This window comes from Furipterus horrens, unplaced genomic scaffold, assembly GCF_987537825.1.
Source record: "Furipterus horrens unplaced genomic scaffold, mFurHor1.1.pri manual_scaffold_10, whole genome shotgun sequence".
Classification (NCBI taxonomy): Eukaryota; Metazoa; Chordata; class Mammalia; order Chiroptera; family Furipteridae; genus Furipterus; species Furipterus horrens.
The window spans coordinates 47,722,214-47,742,667 of record NW_028327180.1 but is presented as its reverse complement, the minus strand read 5'-3'; the positions used below and the strand labels follow the sequence as shown (position 1 = coordinate 47,742,667).

Genomic DNA, 20,454 nt, shown 5'->3' with positions numbered 1-20,454 from the left:
TACTCCATTTCCAGGTCCTGCCACCATTGCCCCACTCCCTAGTCCTGTGAGGGGAACCCTAAAAACCTCCGTGAAACAGAAGCTGCTACACGAGGCTTGGACTGACCTTAATGGGGCAGGGACAGGTGCTGCCATAGGCCTGTTGGGGTGGAATACACTGGAGGGTGGCCCAAAGGAGGCTAAACGGACCCCAGGCATCCTGTCCCAGGAGCACTGGATGGGGAGTCAGGACACTCAGCTTCTCCCTGCATTGCAGGGTCTCCAGGCTCAGAGGATCTAGGTGAGGAGAAAAGAAGGGGCCTCTAACATTCTGGGGGAGATGATGGCACCTTTCTGGTTTCAGTCTCCTCCCCTGTAAGATGGGAGTGACAATGCTGTAGACCTCACAGAACTGTTGGGTTGTCTAAGCCTTAATACGTGAGCGTTCTCTTGGGTATCTTGCCCCTGGTGGAAGCCTGAATTTCTGCTCAAAATCCCCAAATAGGAATCCAATAATTCATTCATTCATTCATTCATTCATTCCACATGTATTTATTAATCTTTCTTTCTGAGTTCCCCCAAGAGCACCCAGTCAGGACTGAGCAGGGGGAGGGATGGCCCCAGGGCAAGAGAGGTTGGGTTCCCCCATAACAGGAACTTTGGTTCGCTCCCCAATGCCCCCTACTTCCAGGAGGCGGTCCGCCCTCCGACCCGGGCTCAGGCCGGGACCTGGAGTTCCTCCCTCTTCCTCATAACCAAAGTTCCGCAGCAAAACCCGTGCCCCTCACACCCATACACACTCAGAACCACCAGCTTCCTGACCCCTCCCGCACTGCCACCCCCTCCACTTTGAGTTGTTGCGCAATCCCACCATGGCCACCAGGTGGCAGTAGCGGCGCTTGTCCCGCACTCCCGGCCCGCCCCTCCCCTCACCCTCCCATCTCCCACGGAGTTTGCAGAACCGACTTTTCTGGTTTAAAATAAAACGGGGTGGGGGCAGAGATTAGAACTCAGAACCACTGAATTTTATGACAAAAGGAGATGAGGTCTATGGGTGAAGGAGGTCAGGCAGCCCGTGAGACTGTGAGGCGAAAGGTTTTAGGCCTCGCCTATTTGGGGGAGCCTCAGTTTCCTATCTATGCGTCTAGATGGGAGACACGGAGGCCTTAGCCCCTGTCCTCCAGTTACACGTGACTGTTCCCTGTTTCGTCCTTGGATTTTCCACTTCCCAGCTTTTGCACAAGCCTGCCCTCCACCAGGCATATCCTTCCTGCAGGGACCCCCTCCTTATTCCTTAGGGCTGGGCTCCAACATGAGAAGTTGGCCCAGGCAGTGGTGGGGCCAAATGGAGAGACAGGAGAGGATGCTGGGTCAACAGCCTCATGAGAAAGACCCTCCATCTCTAACCCCTACAGTGGAGCCTCCAGGGACTGTACCCACAGTCCCAGTCTTGGACCCATCCAGTAGCCCAGGACCCAGCTTGCCACAAACTTACCCCCAGACACAATCCTCTGGATCCAAGGAGTAGGAGTTAAACATTTATTGAGCACAGCCTAGCACTCTTGCTGAAGTGAATGGGAAAAGGAATGGACACCTTACTTCCTTGGGGGAAAGGCTGAGCTTACCTTGGAGAGAAGCCTGCAAGGAGGACAGCAGTACAGAAAAATGGACCCTTAGTTTCTGGATCTAGCCATTCCCGAAGCCCACCACCCTGGGATTTTATTTTTTTGTTTTGTTTTTAATCATCAGATTCCCTTTTTGTTGAAGCCACAGGAGATCCCTCTCTGGGCCTCTGCTTGCCTGTCTGTATAATAAGAAGGAATTCAGAGCACTGGTTGGTGTCCCTAGCTTAATGTGCTGGGGAACCTGCTTAGCAGAGCACTGGCCCAGTGTTTATGGACTGTCTGCTCTGCACTCATTACCCTGGGCTCCTCTGAATGTTGATCCTTCAGCTCTTCCCAGCAGCCCCAGGGGTCAAGACTAGAAGACCTATTTCCTGGCTTCATTCACTCATTGATTCAGGAAGTCAGTGTTGAGCACCTATTACAAACCAAATCTTCTCTTGCACAGTTCCCATCATGAGGGGCTCTTGGTTGGGTGTGGAAGACAAACATTAATCTAATAAGTAAACCTTAGAAGAGAGACAAGTTAAGCATGAAGAAAAGGGGTGAGGGAGGGTTTCCTGGAAGAGGAGGTACTAGGGCCAAGATAATGAAGAGAGGCCAGAACAGCAAGATCAAAAGTCTTGAGACAGGTGTGGCTGATGAAAATGGGTGAAGGGGAGAGAGACGTCACAGCTTAAGGGCTGGGGGGCCTATGTGTTTACTCTTAGGCTGGGGGTGGGAGTGTCCTGGAGCAGGGGAATCGAGACCGAATTTGTGACTTGTCCATATTCTTCCTGATGTGGCTCAGTCAGGAGCAGCTGAGTCAGCTTTGCTGGCTTTGGTGTTCTGGCTGTGAAGTGGGTAAGGTGACCACACCAGACCCTTGCCCCTTCTCACCTCCTCTTCTCTATCTCTGTCTGTCTTGGACCCACTATCCCTTTCATCATGGTTCCCACTGTGAGCCAGGTAGCTTGCCACTATCAGGAGACAGGCTGCCTTAGTTTACCTCCACAGATACCTCCCTCCTCTGTCTCTCTGTTGGCTTCTGGGTTTGGTCAGAAAGAGAGGTTGTCTCTGCCACTGCCCTTGAGGCAGGATGGGGCTGGAGTGTCAGAGGCGTCTGGGGACCATGGGCTACAGGAGAGGACATAGAACAGCCCTGGCCTGTTCTCTCACACTTCATGGCCTGCATCTCCCAGTTGCCAGGAATGCTCTCCCCTCAACTGGGTGCCTTTGCCCATTCCTTCTTTGTGTATGTGTTTTAAAACTATATATATTCACATACCATACAAATCATCCTTTAAAGTGAACAGTTTAGTGGCACTTAGTACATTCACAATGTTGTGCAACCATCACCTCTATCTAGTTGTGAACATTTCCATCACCCCAAAGGAGACCTCGTCCCTATGAGCAGTCACTCCCCCTCCGCCTCCCCAGCCCCTGACAACCACCAGTCTGCTTTATGTCTCTAGGAATTTGCCTGTTCTGGCCATTTTGTATACATGGAATCATACACCGTGGACCTTCTGTGTCTTATTTTGTGAAAGAAACTTAGCATGTTGTTTTCGAGGTTCATCCACATTATGGCCTCTGTCAGCGCTCCATTCCTCGTATGCAGATATGTTACTATTTATTTATCCTTCACCTTCTGCTGATTGTGACTAGTGAACACTATGTACAAGTTTTGGTGTGAATGCGTTTTCATTTCTGTTGGTCTATACCCAGGAGTGGAATTGCTGGATCATAGTTTAACTTATTGGGGAGCCACCAGGTTGTTTCCCACAGCAGCTGCACATTCACACGCATGTCGTCAGTGGTGGACAAGAGAATTCCAGTCCTCGGCATCCTCATCAGCACCATGATTTCCCATTTGTTTTGAGTCTAGCCATCGTAGTGGGTGTGAGATGGCACGTCGATGTGGTTTGATTTGTAGTTCCTGATGACTGATGATGTTGAGCACCTATTCAGGCACCTAACTGCCATTTGTATATCCTCTGGATAAATGTTCATTAGAATCCTTTGCTCATTCTCATTGGGTTAGTTACCTTTCTATTGAGTTATAGAAGTTCTTTATTCTGGATATAAGTTCCTTGTTGGCTATATCATTTGCAAATATTTTCTCCTATTCTGTGGGTTGTCTTTTCATTCTCTTACGAGTGTCTTTTGTCATAGAAGTGTAAATTTGATAGAGTCTAATTTATGAATTTTCCTCTGGTCACTTATGCTTTAGGTGTTATAGCTAAGAACTCTCCTTGTCTCTGCAGGCACCTGTCCCTGTGCTTCCAGGAACTCAGCCCCTCCCTCTAGCCATGCCTGAACCATCCGTCCCCACTGGGGTTGGGGCATCTGCCTCCAACTCTGTCCTGCCACGGGGAGGCTCTAGGGCAGCGCCAAGCAGCCTCCATCAATGTTTAATAACGGAGCACACAGAACCTTGGCAGGGACATGGGAAACCGCGCCCCAACCAGCTGCTCCTTGGCCGCAGCCAGCAGCGGGCCTCTGATGGCCACAAGTAGGGGCCGTGCCCTCTCAGGGCCCCACCTTCCAGGTGGGGAAACCGAGGCACAGGGCAGTGGCAGGGGTGAAGACAGGGAGGCGGGATGAGACCTGTGTGGTCTGGGTGTTGGGACGGAGGTCGTTGTCCCCACCCTGGCCTGGAGTGGCTCCTGGTTCCGGTTCAGTCCTGGGCCAACCCTGCCTGGTGAGAACTGCCTACTCCTGCCCTGGCAGGCAGTTCCTGCTGAAACCAAAACACCCAGGAGGAGGGAAGGAAAACACTCGCCTAGGCGGCTGTGGGGTAGGGGTCGGGGATGGGGTGGAGAGGGGCAGGCTTCGCCTATGCAAGTCTTCCTTTGCTTAGGGTTGGGAGACTGGGGAGGTCACAGCCAGTTGACAAATGTCTGGCAGCTTTGGGGCAGGTCCTGGCCCTGCCTTCAGCTAGCTGTGCAGTTTCCGAGATTCGGTTTCCTTGGGGGAGAAATAGGGGTATTTGATCCTTCTTGAGGGTTGTGAGAGGTGAGAGGGAACCAGGCCCCCCAGGGGGCGGGCACCATTGGGAAGCCGTTGCTAATATTACCCTCCATGTTATTAGAGCCATGGTTTGTTCAGGAGGACAGATATCCATTCCACTCAGGGTCTCCCTGGTCCAGCCCCCTCGGATCTGATCCTGCACCTGCAGATTTGCTAGGTGGGGGGCCTGTGTCTCCCCTGACTGGACCTCTTCCTCTCTCTCCCTGTCTCTCTCTATGTGTCTCTGTCTCATCTCTCCCCGATTTCTCTTTCTCTCTGTCTCTCTGTTTCTCTGTGTTTCTGTTTCTGGCAGCCTCCATCTCTCCCTTGGCCCTGCCCCCAGACCAGACCTCCACCAGCCATGTCAGCCGAGGCCTGGCCAGTATCTCTGACCCAGGCCTCCTGCAACCAACCCAGTTTCTAATCTCCCCCCAACTTCCCCCAATGGAGCCAGCTCCAGGCAGCCCAGGACCCTCACTTGCTGCCTGGAGGACCCAAACCACGTAAGAATTCCTTTCTAACCCCAGAAACCCAGCGCCTCAACACCCATTCTTGAGACACAGTGTTCCTCTCACTCTGCAGTTTTTAGATAGGGAAACTGAGGCCTGTATCATGAAGACCCACCCCTGGTCACCCTGGTCCAGCTGCCGTGCTCTGAGGTTCTCAGGCTGCCTTCTTGCCTCCCAGCATCTGGGCCTGCCCCATGAACAGTCAGCACAGATGTTTCCACAAGGACAGGCTGGGCAGCAACAGCCCCACCTCCTGGAGTCGGATTCCCAGGGGCCAGTCTGGCAGTTGGCCCAGGCCATGTCCCAGTGGTGTTGGCGGCTGTCTGGTGCCAGCTGGAAATGGGGACCAGAGGGTGAGGTCCAAGGCAGGGCCAAGGAGACTCGGGTCAAGAAGCCCACAGTGTCCCCACCCTTCCTGCCTTTCATCATGGTGGTGGTGGGGGCAGGGAGGGAACCTCAGGGCTTCTCAGCCTGAGGGACCCTTCTTAGTAAGCCTCCCACACTCCTGGGGACCCCCAGCTCTGGGTGCCTCCCTCTGGCCTGGTCTTGACTCTATAAAACGCTGTTTAGACTCAGACCTTCCCAAGCTGGGACAACAACCCACACAAGGCGGGCCCTGAAAATGACAGGGAATGAATAAACAAATGAGCATACAAATGCATAGTATGCAAAAATGTAAGGTCATAAAAACCAAAACCAGAATTCTTAGCACACCTGGGAGCTCCCACTCCAGCCCCCATCTGAAGCTGGGAACTGAGTAGTACATTCCAGGATGGGACATTTGATGACCTGAGTCCCCCCAGGCACGGTGCAGTCAGGAATCTATCTGGTCAGGAGCCCAGTATTCGGGGCTCTAATCCCTCCTTTGCCATCTGTCAACCTGGACAACTGCTTCGCCTTCCTGAGCCTTGGTTTCCCCGTCTGTGAAGCAGATATGCTTCCTGTGTCCCAGGGTTGCTGGGGATGTAAATAATCTGTGTGGAGCTAGGTCAGGCCTGCTGTCATCTGTGAGTGGTGAGTCTCCTCCCTCTGACAAGGATTGAAATAATAAAGATAAAATCAAACAGAGAGACAAAAGGATGGGGGGTTGCGTCAGGAGGAAGCTGACCGCCCTGGTGACTCAGGGGTGGCAGGGGCCCGAGGTTTCCTCCCTGATCTTGGCCACCTGTTCCTTTTAACCTTCCCTTTACCTAGACCCCTCTGCCCCCAGAGCCTCAGTTTTCCCTGTGAAATGGGACCAAACAGGTGTCCTTGACTCATTTCTTTATCCCCACCCCATCCATCAGTGAAAATGTTTCCAAATCCAACCCCTTTTCATCACCTAGGCCAGCCTCATCATCGTCCCTGGGTCCAGTGCAGACCCTGCCTTCCCGGTCTCCTTGCTTCTGTTCTCATCCCTCACAGGCTCTTCTCTCCATGGTGGCTGGAGTTAGACTCATCCTTCCCCTCTTCAGAACCCTCCATGACTCCCACCTCCATCAGGGTAAAAGCCAAAGTCCTCCCCTTGGCCACAAGGCCCTGCTGGTCTTGCTGCCCCTACTTCTTTCCCCGCCCTTTGCTGTGCTCGGGCTTCCTCGAAGCTCTTCCAACAAGTCAGACACTCTCCTGCCTCAGGGCCTTTGCACAGGCCATGACTCTTCTTGGGACCACTTTCACCAAGATGCCCAGATATCTTTCCCATCCCCTTCAAGTTTCAGCTCAAATGTCATACCCACCCACATGCCCTTCTTCCTCTCCTGCCATCAGGAGTCTATATTTTGTTCTAAGCAGTGTCAAATCAATGTATTCAAAATAATCACACTGATAATAAGAGTGATTTACCAGGTACCTCCCATGCACCAGGCCCAGAGCTGGGGGCTGGGGGCTGGGAACAGTTGAGGTATGTCCCAGCTGCTGTGGGAGTCATGGCCTGGGGCAGGGAGGGAATTGGACAGTATGAATAACATGGGACACATGGCTAAACATGGCAATGGGGGGGGTCTTTCCAGATTGGGCAGCCACTGAGGGCCTCCTGGAAGAGGTGGCTTTGGGACCAAGGCCAGGAGGAGGCAGTAGAGGGAGGTAATGTAGGAGGGAAGCAGGGCTGAACCTCATGGGGTCTTGGGGGCTGTGAGGAGGTCCTTGATCTTCACCTTCAGAGCAGTCAGGCACCCTGGGATGGTCTCAAGCTGGGTGATAGGGTTTGATATGTTTCTCTCAAAAGAAAGACGTGACCCCATGTGGCCAGTCTGGTGGCTGTGTGTTTCCCACCAGTTCACAGGTGGGGAAACTGAGGCTCAGAGAAGTGATGTCACTTATACAACCAGGAGCCTGTGATTTTCTTCCCCCACTCCCATGTGGCTCAGTTGCAGATGGGGAAACTGAGACGGTTTCTCTCAGGTATTACCACCTCTACTTGATAGGCCAGGTGCTGTCTCTCCTCAAGTCCACTTGGAATGGTGTCCGACCTCTTCTATCCACCCTCTGCTATGCCTGGCCATGTGTCCCACGTTATTCATACTGTGCACATGGTCACTCCCCTGAGCAGCCTCACTGGGGGACTTTCTCACAGGGAGGAAATAGCACAGCCAGTTTCACAAGTGGGTGGCCAAAGTCACAGGCCTTGGTTTCGGTTTGCAAATAGCGTCTGGTTCCAACCACCTGCTGCAGCCCTGGGACCTTTGCTGGGCCACTACCTGAGGCTGGTTGATATTGTAAGAGGAGCCAGTCAATAGCCTACTGTCTGGGCAGCGGGGCGCCTAGGCCCAGGGGTGCTTAGGATCTGGGGCACGAGGTACACTGAGCCCTCGTCCTCCCACAGCCTTGATTACTTCAATCTACAGCTGATGCGCACTTCATGCTTTGCTGAATTAACACATACCCCCCCCCCGTGGGCCTATAGTGCCTACTGTGTGCCAGGCTGCATACCAGGGATTCCCTCATTTAATCACCCCAATAGTCCTATAAGGCAATGAGTGAGTTCTCCTGGGGCTGCTGTAACAAGTGACTGTAATCTGGTACTTAAAACAACAAAAAATGTTCTCCTCTAGTTCAGGTGGCCAGAAATCTGGAATGAAGGTGTGGGCAGGGCTGGATCCTTCTGGAGGCTCTGAGGGAGAGTCTGTCCCAGGCCTCTCTCGCAGTTTCTGGGGGCTACTGGCAACCCTTGGCTTGTAGCCACATCACTCCATTCTCTGCCTCTTCCTCCAAATAGCCTCCTTCCTGTCTCTCTGTCTCCTTTTCTCTCTCTTACATTGTAAGAATAACTGTCACTGGATTTAGGGTTACCATACTCCAGGATGATCTTTTCTCAAGATCTGTAATCTGCTGTGACCCTTTAAGTTCATTTTCTAAATTTCTGGGTAGACATATATTTGAGGGGGCCACAATGCAACCCTCCCCTGGCAGGTATTATCAGTTTTACTTTCCAGGCCAAGAAACAGGCACAGAGAGGTCAAGTACTGACCTGCAGGACTAGGACTTAAACCTCAGCTGTCCGGAGCCTGGACACTGATGCACCTGTGTGCTGGGTTCTTGGGACACAGAGGGGAAGCGAGAATTGCAGCATCAGGAATGTGACCTTTGAACCTTGAGTGACTGGATCCTCTATAGATTTGAGTGTGATCTTAGGATCAAGGGTCCCCTTGCAGTGGGCTCTGTGGTGTCCTCCAAAAGACATGTCCACCTGGAACCTGTGACTGTGACCATATTTGGAAACAGAGTCTTTGCAGGTAAGGATCTTGAGGGAAGATCATCATGGATTGAGGACCCTATATTCAATGACAAGTGTCATTAAGATAAGAGAAAGGAAAGGGAGATCTGAGATAGAAGAGAAGGCCAGGGGGTGACTGAAGCAAAGGTTGCAGTGGTGCTCCTACAAGCCAGGAAGCACTAAGATTTCCCCAGAAGCCAGAAGAGGCTCTTGGGACGGACTCTCCCTCACAGCCTCCAGAAGGAGCTGGCCTTGTTCACATCTTGATCTTGGACTTCTGGCCTCCGGAGCTGTGAGAGAATACATTTTTGTTGTTTTGAGCCATCCAGTTTGTGGTACGTTGTTTTGGGGGGCCCAGGATACTCCCATCCCAGATAGTGGCCCCCTTCCCTCCCACAGGGCCCCAGCCCAGGCAGGGCAGTGCCTACACCCTGATGCTCTGGGCAAGAGGAGGAGGCCATTCGTTTCTCTTCTTGGCATTTTAGGAAGATGTGGGTGTGGACTCTGATGTGATCAGAAACCCCAGACGCTTTTCTAAAGTATAAAAATCATCCGCCCTTCCCCAGCTATGTGTGAGTTTCTTGTAAATCTGCAACTTGGAAAACACTGGTATTGTTAGATTTTATAGCTTTTGCCAATCAAAGGGCATATAATTGGTGTTTTGATTTGTATCTTCCTTATTTCCAATTAATGGTAAACATCTTGCCACACATATTTCCTCCTCAGGGGTCTTCATGATGAGTTACAGGAGCTCCTTAAGTATGTTTGATACTATTCCTCTGTCAGTCTAGTATATTGCAAATATCTCCCCCTAGTTTTTTTGTTTGTTTGTTTGTTTGTTTGTATCTTCCCATAGTTTGTAACTTGCCTTTAACTTTCTTCAAGGTGACTTTTGATGAACAAAATGTCCTAATTTTAATATATGCAAAGTGATCAATCTTTTCTTATATAGATGATACCTATTTGTTCTTGTTTGGGATCTTGTTTTCTGATCTCTAGGTTGCCTACATTGTCTACCAAGACATTCAAGGTTTATTTTATGATATTTTTGCATGTAACCCCTTCACCCATTTGAAAATGAGTTTGTATATGATGTGACATAAGTTCCAATTTAATTGTTTCAACATGGACTCTTACTTCCCAGATCCTTTAAAAATTTTTATTTATGTATTTATTTATTTATTTACTTTTAGAGAAAGAGGAAGGGAGGAAGAAAGAGAGGGAGAGAAACATCAGTGCGTGGTTGCCTCTTGCACGCCCCTAACTGGGGACCTGTGGACTGCAACCCAGGCATGTGCCCTGACTGGGAGTCGAACGCTGGCAACCCTTTGGTTCACAGGCCAGCGCTCAGTCCACTGAGCCACACCAGTCAGGGCCCCAGATTCTTTTATGGAAGAGTCTCCCATCCCCACTGCTAGAACATACCCTCTCCATCTTGGAGCAAAATTTCTTACCTGCATCAGGTGTCTGTAGGCATTTAATTCCAATCCATTAGTCCATGAGCCTGTCCCTGTGCCAATATTCCTCTTACTCAATTACAGGCTTTATAATGGGTCCCAGTATCTGGAAGGACAGGTAACACCAGCCTATTCTGCAGAAGTGTCCTGACTATTTTGTAACCCTCTGCTCTTGCATGTAAATTTTGGAATCGTTTTATCAAGTTCCAGGGGGGAAAAATAACACAACCTTCTTATGACTTTGATTGGGATTGTATTAAGACATCAGATGGAAAGAATCAGTGTCTTTGAGTCTCCACCTTCCTGTCCATGAATATGGTAAATACACCATCTCTATTGCTTTCTGAGTATCTCTGAACACAGCTATGTCTGTTTCCCTGGAGGGCTAATAGCGCCATCTGTCTCATTTCATCCCCTTTCTTTCTTTCTTTCTCTCTCTCTCTCTCTCTCTCTCTCTCTCTCTCTCTCTCTCTCTCTCTCTCCTCCCTCCCTCCCTCCCTCCCTTCCTTCCTTCCTTCCTTCCTTTCTTTCTTCCTCTCTTTCTTTCTTTAAGATTTTATGTATTTACTTTTTAGAGAAAGGGGAAGAAAGAAAGAAAGGGAAACATCTGTGTGTGAGAGATGCATGATCTGTTGCCTCTTGTGCGCCCCCAGCTGGGGACCTGGCCCACAACCCAGGCATGTATCCTGACTGCGGATAGAACTGGCGACCTTTCTGTTCACAGGCTGGCACTCAGTCCACTGAGCCACACCAGCCGGGGCTTTTCCTCTTTCTTGACACGGGGGAGCCTCCATCTGATCTTCTGTTTCATCAGCTCATTCTTACCCTATTGGTTTCTTATTCTACCATGTGGTTTTTCCTGAGGTTTTTAGATGCGCTCACTCTCATACAGCTGGCGTCTTCCCCTGCCTGTTTTAGGATGTGCGTCGAGTTCATTTTAAGCTCTTGGCTTCTCTGTCCTCCTGTTCCTGCTTCTGATAGAAGCTGTGGTTTAGTGTCTTTTCCTGGTGAAATGATGGGTTTCTCCAGGTCTGATCATTTCCATTTCAGCCCATTCCCACAGGAACAGCAATGATAAGGCCAGTGCCAATCCCCCCGTCTCAGGGAATGGAGTGAGAAGCCAGTTGCCCTAAAGCCTCAGGCTACCACTTTCTCTCCCCCTGTCCCGGCTTCCCCTAGCATCTCCCAGGAAGGCAGCCCCTGGAGGATAGGGGTTACTCTGTACTACAAGTGCCCCTCCCAAGGGCAAGAAGGGGTGGTCCCTGGTCAGGTCATTCCAACCTGGGAGGCGGCAGATGTGGGGGGTGTACAGTATGTTCCCACAGTGGCTTGGGGTGCCAGGAGCAGAATTTCCAGCTGCCCCCTCGAGGCCGCCTGGCACCTTCTTCTCAGGCCTCGGGCATTCTCCCACTCTGGGCTGGCCTCCAGGAGGAGCTGAGATTTTCCTTCACTCTGGACATCTGGGCCTGGGATCAGCCCCGGGTGCCCAGAGGTCATTTTAAAACACTGAGTGTCATGGAAAATTTCAGATGTGCCTTGCAGTCAAGAGCACGCAGTGACCTGTGGGTTGTCCCCAATTCACAAAACCCAGGTGGTGCTGACCCTGTTTCCACAACACCCTCCCCCCTTGACCTTATTAGGTCCCTGATAATCCCAAGGCCAACTGAGACCCAAGATGCTTCTTACAGGACAAGCCGGCTCCAAACCCAAAGCACCTCTGAAGCCCACAGGGAACCGAGGTCTCCTTTATCCCTCAGCACCCCTTCCCCAGTCTTCGGGGTCCTGCCTGTTCCTTCCCATCCTCTGGGTCCCACCAATGTCACGGCCTTGGGAAGCTGCAGGTTGGCTGTTCTGGGCCTCAGTTTCCCCACCTATATGCAAGAGGGACTCCCATCTGAACGGGGGCCAGGGAGGAGTCCATGGCCAGACTTGGGGGTTGGCATTAATGGCCCAGGAATCCCTTTCTGCCTCCCCATCTCTTTTGACTCTCCTCCTGCCTGTCTGTCTCTGTCTCTCCGTCCACCTCTCTGTGCCTCTCTGTCCCTCTGTCTCTCTCCTTCTCTGTCACTATCTTTCTCCTGTTTCTCTCCCTGTCTCTCCCTGTTTCTCTGTGTCTCCCTCAGTCCCCCACTGTGTCCCTCTCACAGGTAGATTGGGTCCCCTGTCTGACCTTTGCACCTACCCCCAAGCCTCCGGTCCAGGTGGGATGAACCACTGTTGAACCTCCAGTGAACGGTTGGTAGACTGGACTTTCAGATGAGGCCTGGCTGCCTTGTCTGACCCTGTTCATCCCCACCCCCGTCCCCACCCTAGGGTCATATTGCTGAGTCCCCAAAGTGGTGTTTCCAGATCCCCTTCCTGGACCATAAGCTCCCCCAGGGACTCTAGGGTGTCAAGACACTGGCCTGGGAGTTTCATCACCCCCAAGATTGTTCTAGAATAGTAGCCCCAGGAATGGACCTTGTCAAGAGGCAGCCATGCACTGAAGCCTGACTTGGACAGCGCTGCTGCCTTGTGGGGGTGGCCCCCACCCCAGAGACTCTCCTGCCTCTACATGAGCAACCCAAGCATGTGGACAGTGACTTAACTTAGCGTAAAACAAGTAAACACAGCTGAATCAAAAGATATCAAATCAACCTCAGAATTTATTTATTCCAGCCCGATAGCACCTACTGCACCACCAGGTCCCCACCTCAGGCCACAGCAGGGAGTTATCACCCCCTGTACAGATAGGGAAACTGAGGCAGTGACTGCATACGCAGAGGAGACAGCTATAATACTGCCATTTCTAAAGTGACTGCTGTTACCTTTTTTCTTTGTTTATATAATGTTTCATATATAGCATATTAATATTTGCAAATTTTTTAATCCTCACCCAAGGATATGATTATTGATTTGAGAGAGAGAGGGAGAGAGAGAAATATTGATGTGAGACATTAACATCAATCAGTTGCCTCCTGCAGTGGGGGGGGGGGGGTTGTGCAGAATTGAACCAGCAACCTAGGTATATGCCCTGAAGGGGAAGCGAACTCAGAACCTTTTGATGTATGGGACAATGCTCCAACCAACTGAGCCACCTGGCTAGGACAATATTTGTACAATTTAAAATATAGGTGTGTTTTCTTTTAGAGTGAGAAAAAGAATACTTACAGGCAATCTGGAAGTTAGTGTATGGTGTATGAGATCCCTTTCATATTTCCAGAGCTACAATCAAAAGCAGGTGTTTCCAAAACAGAAGGCTATTTATAAAACACTTAGCTTTTGCTGTTATGTTGTCTTTTCCCCACAGGTTCAAAATAAAATGTCCATGAACAGTGATTTTCAACTGGTGTGCTGCAAGAATTTTTAAAACATGCAATTCCTGACTACTTAGGGGCACTGACCTCTTTTCCTTCAGATTGTCAGATAAAAAAATGACAACAGCCAACATGACAATAACCATCTGGTGAGAATGAATCAAAATTATATCTGTTATTTTGTCAGATCGGCAAAAAATATATTTGTTGGTGTGTTGCAGAATTTTAGTAATTATGTGTGCCAAGAGATTTAAGAAAAAAAGGTTGAAATTAGCTGTCCTAGAACTATTCCTTTTTTTAAAAAAATCCTCACCCAAAGACATTTTAAAAATTACCCTCAGAGAGAGAGGAAGGGGGAGAGAAAGAAACATCAACGTGAGAAACATCAATTGGTTGCCTTCTCATATGCCCCCTGACCAGGAATTGAACCTGCAACCTGGGTATGTGCCCTGACCAGGAATCTAACCTGCCACCATTTGGTTTATGGGATGACGCTCCAACCAACTGAACCATGCCAGCCAAGGCTAGAACTCTTTTTAAGGTCAGGTTGGTGAGAGTGTAACTCGTATAAAATAGAGTACGTTAGGATGCGTTTGGACAAATGCACCCTGTCCTGGAATTATCAACCCAGATCTAATGTTTCCATTGTCCAGAAAGTTCCACTGTGGCCCCTGTGCAGCATGTCCCTTCCCTTACCCCAGGTCTACAGTGATGATATTGAATGAGCACATTTGTCTTTGCCGACTGGATACAGTGGGTTACAGATTCAATGGGCAGTGAGCTGGGGACCCCTCCTGTCACAGTCTCCCTGGGAGGGATGCCCATGTTCCTCTGCAGGTGGCCAAAGTGCCATTTACAGCCAGTGCTACTGAGGTTAGAGAGAAATGAGCCAGAGGTTCAGTGGCCCCATTCTGGCCTTGGACACTGGACCCCCATCTTCTCACCTCAGAAGTGAAAGAATGGCGGATGTTGTTATAGACTAAATGTTTGTGTATCCCCAAATTTCTTAACCTGAACCTCTGATGGTGTTGGAGGTGGGGCCTCTGGGATGGGATGAGGTCATGAGGATGGAGCCCCATGAGGAAATTAGTGCCACGATAAAAGAGACCCCAGAGCGCCCTTGCCCCTTTTGTTAGGTGAAGACAGCGAGAAGACTCTCAGAACCTTGAGCTCGGACGACCCGCCTCCAGAACTTAAGAAATAAATGTCTGTTGGTTAAGCCACTCAGCTGCTGGTATTTTTGTCACAGCAGCCTGAGCTAAGTAAGACCTGCTACATCCTGGGGTCACCACAAGTCCTCTGCCAGCAGCTTTATGCTGCTGAGCCTCAGTTTCCCTGAGGTACATATGGAACCAGCCTGGTGGGGCTTTTGTGGCTTTTAAATGAGATCTCTTCCAGCAGATCTCAACTGGGCATTCACAGGCATTAGTAGCTATTATGTGGTTATTCTGGTGCCCATCCCTGCCCTGGTTCTCATCCTGAGCATTTCCAGCTGGGCATCCCAAAGGTCTTCTCTTTGCCTCCTGACCCCGTCCAGCAGCCTGCAGCCACATTTCATGCCTTTTGCTCTGTGTCCCCTGACATGGCCACAGCAACATGGGCTGGACGGTGCCCTGGGCTGTCAGGTGACTTGGGAAATTCCAGAACAGAAGTGGTGACAGGCGCTGTTTGTATGGCCCCCGCCTGGGCCAAGGATGTGCTCCCCTCTGTGGCCCTCCGCCCTGTGGGCTTGAAGACACCTCATCCTGCCCAGCTTGCCAGGCAACCCTGACCATTGACACTTAGCCTTGTCGACTATCTGCTGGAGCCTACAAATTGTCAAAGGGAGCTGGGGATGGCATGAAGTTAGCCCCTGAAATCACATTTCCTCCCACCCCAGGACCTTTGCATATGCTGTGCCCTCTGTCTAGCACTTGCGGCCCTCGGTCTGTACCTACAAATCTTCTCTTCCAGGTCTCTGACAGATTTCCCTTTCCCCAGAAAGCCCTCTTGGACCCCATGCAGGGGTCTTCACACCGGGTGTCTACCTTTGGCAGGTCTTGTCCAAGTTATAATTTTGCATTTATGGTGATGACTGGATTAATATCTGTCTCCCTTGTTGATGGCGAGCTGTGGGCAGGCAGGGGTAGAGGGCCCTGGCATATAGTAAGTATTCAATATAGAGTGGTAGAATCAACCTTTTAATTCAATAACTATTTATTGAGTCCCATTTTTCATTCATTCAACAACTCTTGACTGAGCAGGGCAGGGCACGAGGCTGGGCTCTTGTGCTGGGAACATGCTGTGAATGAAGAAACCTGGTCTCCTGCACTCCTGTGGGGCCTCTGTTATCCCCAGGCTCTTGCTGATGTTCTAGTGAAATTCTTGAATAATGGTGCCATTTTTGTGACGCCAGCCCTGTTCCTATTCACCAGAGAAAGATGAGGCATTTATGAGTCAATCATCAGACTTTACTTAGACCCAGTTTTCCCATCCTGGGAAAGACAAGGCTGATGAACCTCAGGGCTATGAGGCACCAGGTACTTTCTCTGAGTCTGGCCCGGGGTCCTCTCAGGATCTTCATAACCTCTTGTGCGGGAGTTCATCCTAAGGTGGGTCAGAATTAGCAAATAAACATCTAGGCCCTAGTTAACTTTGAATATCACATAACCAACCAATACATTTTTTTAAGTGTCAGCATATCCCAAGTGTTGTTTGAGCTGTACTGAAGCAATTCTTTTTTTGAAATTCAAAGTTAACTGAGTATCCTGTATTTTGTCTGGCAACCCTAATCCATCACCATGCCCATTTTACAGATGAGGATGTGGAGGCCCAGAGAGGTTAACTGATGTGCCCCAGGTGGCGCAGCCAGGAATGAGCACAGGGAGGAGAGAAGCCAGACCAGGGGACCCAATGCCTTTAACACTCAATTTCTGCCTCCAAATAGCCCAGGATTGAGTATGGGGGTCCTCAGTGAGCAAAAGCTCCATGTCGCTTGGGTCAGTAGCTCCTTTCTCATTCCTACCCCAGGTCCTGGAGGCAGCCACGGGAGGGCGTTCCAGGACCAGGGCCCCTGGGAACACCTACGGGGGGCGCATTGCATGGGCCTTCTGGACTCTGGCCCCTGACAGTGGGGTGGCTGGTCTCCTGTAAACAGCCGGTCTCATGTCACTGTAAACAGCTGTTGTCTAGAGCTGTTGTCACAGTGCCCAAGTCTAGGTGTGACTGCCCTGTGACTCGATACCCTGCCACTGGCCCCCGTCACTTGATACTTGGTAAACAGCATTCGGAGAATGGGCAGCAGCACCCTGTCTGGTCAAAGTGCAGGACCCGGGCCGGTTTGACTTCAACCCAGATCCTGGCCCCCCTCAGCAGTCAATGCTTGCTTTGTTCTGTTGCTAAAAATAAACATCAGTCCAGCTACCTGTTACTGTCAGTGGTCTCTCTCAGTCATCAGCCGCCCCTAGTAGTTCTCAGCTGGAGAACTGGAAGGTCTTTAACAGTGTTCCGATTCTTTGTAACAAGGAATCCTGATACAGTTACCTCACCCAGGGGCTGGCCAGCTACAGCTCTGTTCATGACCTAGAATGGCTTTTACACTTTTAAGTGACAATATATTGTGCCCTGTAAAGCTATATGAAATTCACCGTTGGGCATCCATAAATAAAGTGTTTCTGGGACCCAGTCATGCCCACTCAGCTGTGTGCTGTTTTCCAGTGAGCAGAGTTGAATAGTTACACTCAGAGACAGCATGGTCAGCAAAGCCTCACATATTAATTGTGTGGCAATTTATAGAAAAAAGCTTTTTGATTCCTGTTCTAAGCTCCTGGGCAGTCCCTGTCCCCTACACATTTAGTGTCCTATTAGTGGTCAATGGCCCAAGGTGTTCATACACTGTGCAAACAGCGAGTCCCTTTACTTTGTAAGAGTCACACTCAGTCAGATCTGCTGACATGCTTGCTGCAGTGATATTTGGTCTCCAACAGCAGTTAAAATGTCTTGAGACTGTATGAACAGTCAATACCAGGAAACCAACCAAGGCAAGATAAAAAGGGTAACTGAGAATTAGGCAAAGGAGAATGGAAGGAGAGAGGAAGGAACTCTGAGCTGAAGAGACGGACTTTCTCCTGAGGGTGATGCGGAGCTATGGCCTCAGTTGAAGAAGACCCTAAATACAGGGACAGACTCTCTTATGACTGTGGACTTCTCATATGTGCTGTGAGCTGAGGTGGCCAGAAAACGGACCTCTCTAGGCCTGGAGTCTGGAAGACAGATTATGGTGGGAGGGCTTCATGGGAGAAACCAGAGCACGGAGAACCGAGCAGGGCCTTCTGTCCCCTATCACTGCCCCGAACACCAAGCAGGCTCCCGGGAGGGACAGAGTGAGGATTTGGGGGTCAAGGGTGGGGCCGTGTGCTGTCCCTTAGGGGGACATGCTCTGGATTCCCGCAGTCTCCCGTGTGGCGCATTCATTACACTTTCTGCACCCTGCAACTCAGCCCTCTTGGGGCTCCCATTGCAGAGGGAGGTAGAGGACAGCAATGAACCCATAAATATATTCTAATTATGAATCCTAGAAGCACAAGGGAAGAGCTGAGAGAGGAAATGGGGCAGCTTTAGTCAAGGAGGCCTCTGGGCCTCTGAGGAGAGGATGTTTGGACTTAGACCTGAAGAAGGAGAAGGTGGGGGCCTATGGGGAGTGAGGTAAGGGATATCTGGGCAGAAGGAACAGCATGTACAAAGGTCCTGAGGTAGGACTGAACCTGCTGTGATGGAGGTTATGGGGGCTGGGCCACATGGGACCTCATGGCCTTTGGGGGGGCTATGTAAGGGATCTGAGACTTGTTTCATAGCTCCCGTGGCTGCCCTGGGTTGGGGCACTGAGACACCAGTCAAAAACTTCCACTTCACTGCTTGGGCCTTAGGATGTCTCTGGTCCATTCCACAGTTGAAGCAGCCTGGCATGGAGCTGACGTGAGCTGAGGCCAGAAGGGCCACTGGCCTGGGCAGGGAAGTTCCCAGAACACATCGGCCTCTGGATCAAGTGAAATGACTTGCCTGCCCTTCTAAACCACACAGCTTGGCAGGTTCTGAGGGTGATACACCAACAGGAGGCACCTCCTGGGGATTAAGCCTGGCAGGGGCACCTGGGCCAGCTCCAGGAAGTCAGCATGTGGGAAACATGGTCTCGTGTTTCTGGCTGGGTGTTGCTGGGCTCTCAGGAGGCCTCAGCCCTGGCAGCCAGATACAGATGCCCTCAGCCCATGGGGTCAGGACTGGGTCAGAGAAAGAGGGGTATTAAAGGTGAGGTTTTGAAGGATGAGTAGAAGTTTGCCAGCAAAAGAAAGGCATCCAGGAACGTGACATGCAGGAAGTCCCAGTTTGGCCCAATTTGACCTCTGTGGCAAGTGACCTTAGACTGTCCCTGACCCTCAAGTATTTTTCTCACTTGATGGGACAAGGACAAAGTCTCTGGAATCAGGTCAGCCCAGGTTTGAATCCAAGCTTTTCCACTTTCTGGGTGACTCTGGGCAGGTGAGGCCACACCAAAATTGGTCCCAGGTTACAGGAGAATAAACTGAGGCTTACAGAGGGAGGCTTCCCATCTTAGGATGCAGACAAAAGGGGTCAAAGCTGGGGCCTGTGGTCCGGACTTGGGGCAGGGCGGGGACAGTCAAAACTCGGAAAGGGGGTGACTTACACAAGGGTATTATTCTGAGTCCTGAGAGATGGAGAGGAGGGGCGGGAAGAGAAGCCTGGCCAGTAGGCATAGCAGGTGCAAAGGCCCTGATGTAGGAACCTTAAAGGACAGCAAAGAGGCAGTGGGTTGGAGGCTGATAAGTGATGAGTAGATGGACAAATGGAAGGACAGGAGAATGGGGTAGTCACAGTGGCCACGCAGAACCTTGGAGACCAAGAGGAGCCATGGTGGGTTTGGAGCAGGGGACAGATGGAATCTATAGTGATGATTAGCAGCCGAATCAGGGTGGACCTGGGGATTCAGAGGCCTGGGGGTGGACACACAGGATCCTATCTGCTGTCACCTGGCAGCATAAGGCAGCCCATGTCAGCACAGGCCTGCACTGACCAGCACACGGCACCATCCACTGTTGACAGACACCCATGCCAACACCAAACCCAGACTTGCTGTGCACTGAGCAATGCATATCTGCTCCCCACATTGGTTGAGATGCATAACCCCCCAAGCGAGGTATATGTAACACGTGTGCACATACCTCTGGGTGGCTCCACCAGCAAGACTGACACGCAAACACAAAGGCGCACATTGTCGGCACTACTCTTCCCAGGCCATCTGCAAACAGCCTCCCCCACCTCCAGAGCTCCCAGTCACGTCATGAGGAAGCTCAGGAAGCGCTGCTGGGGGCTCCCTCGAGAACTAGCTTCCTGTTTTCAAAGAGGCTGGGAACTGCTGACAGAATGTTCTGGAGATCTGCCCCTCCCCACTGCCTCAGCGCCTGCCTCCCCCATCCAGGCCCACAGACCTTCCCCGTCTCTATGCCCAGCACTAACCCTGTCCTACAGTGAGGTCAAGCTCCAGAAGAGGAAACTGAGGCTCAGAGAAGTGCTGTTACTAGCCCAGGGTTACACAGGAAGGAAGAGGTGGTGCCCAGAGTTTAGGCCCTGAGCTCTAACCTGCCTCTCCCTGGAGCACTGTGCGTGGGGTCAGGGGTTTACAGAGAGGGAATGTCCCCTCCGGCCTGCACTGTGGCTCTCAGGCTCCAGGGGTCACCCTCACGCAGCCACAGGCTCCTCCACCCCCGTGCATCTGACACAGAAGGGATACCTACATCACAAACATTAAGGGAGTGTCAGCTGCAAACAAAACAGACTCAATCCCACCCTCCAGGGCTGGTGGGTGGGGGGAACACCCAGCCTGGAAGGAAAATAAACAAACATGGCTGCCACTGC

General features: G+C 51.0%; 1 long non-coding RNA gene across 1 annotated transcript; it reads right to left on the bottom strand.

The window, feature by feature from the left end:
* Positions 1-15,723: 15,723 nt before the first annotated feature.
* On the bottom strand, positions 15,724-19,921 carry LOC150000102 (uncharacterized). Its single transcript, XR_016513408.1, has 2 exons — positions 19,761-19,921; positions 15,724-16,131 (listed from the first exon to the last, which is right to left on the bottom strand). It is a non-coding gene; the product is annotated as an uncharacterized LOC150000102 (long non-coding RNA).
* Between the last annotated feature and the right edge of the window lie 533 nt (positions 19,922-20,454).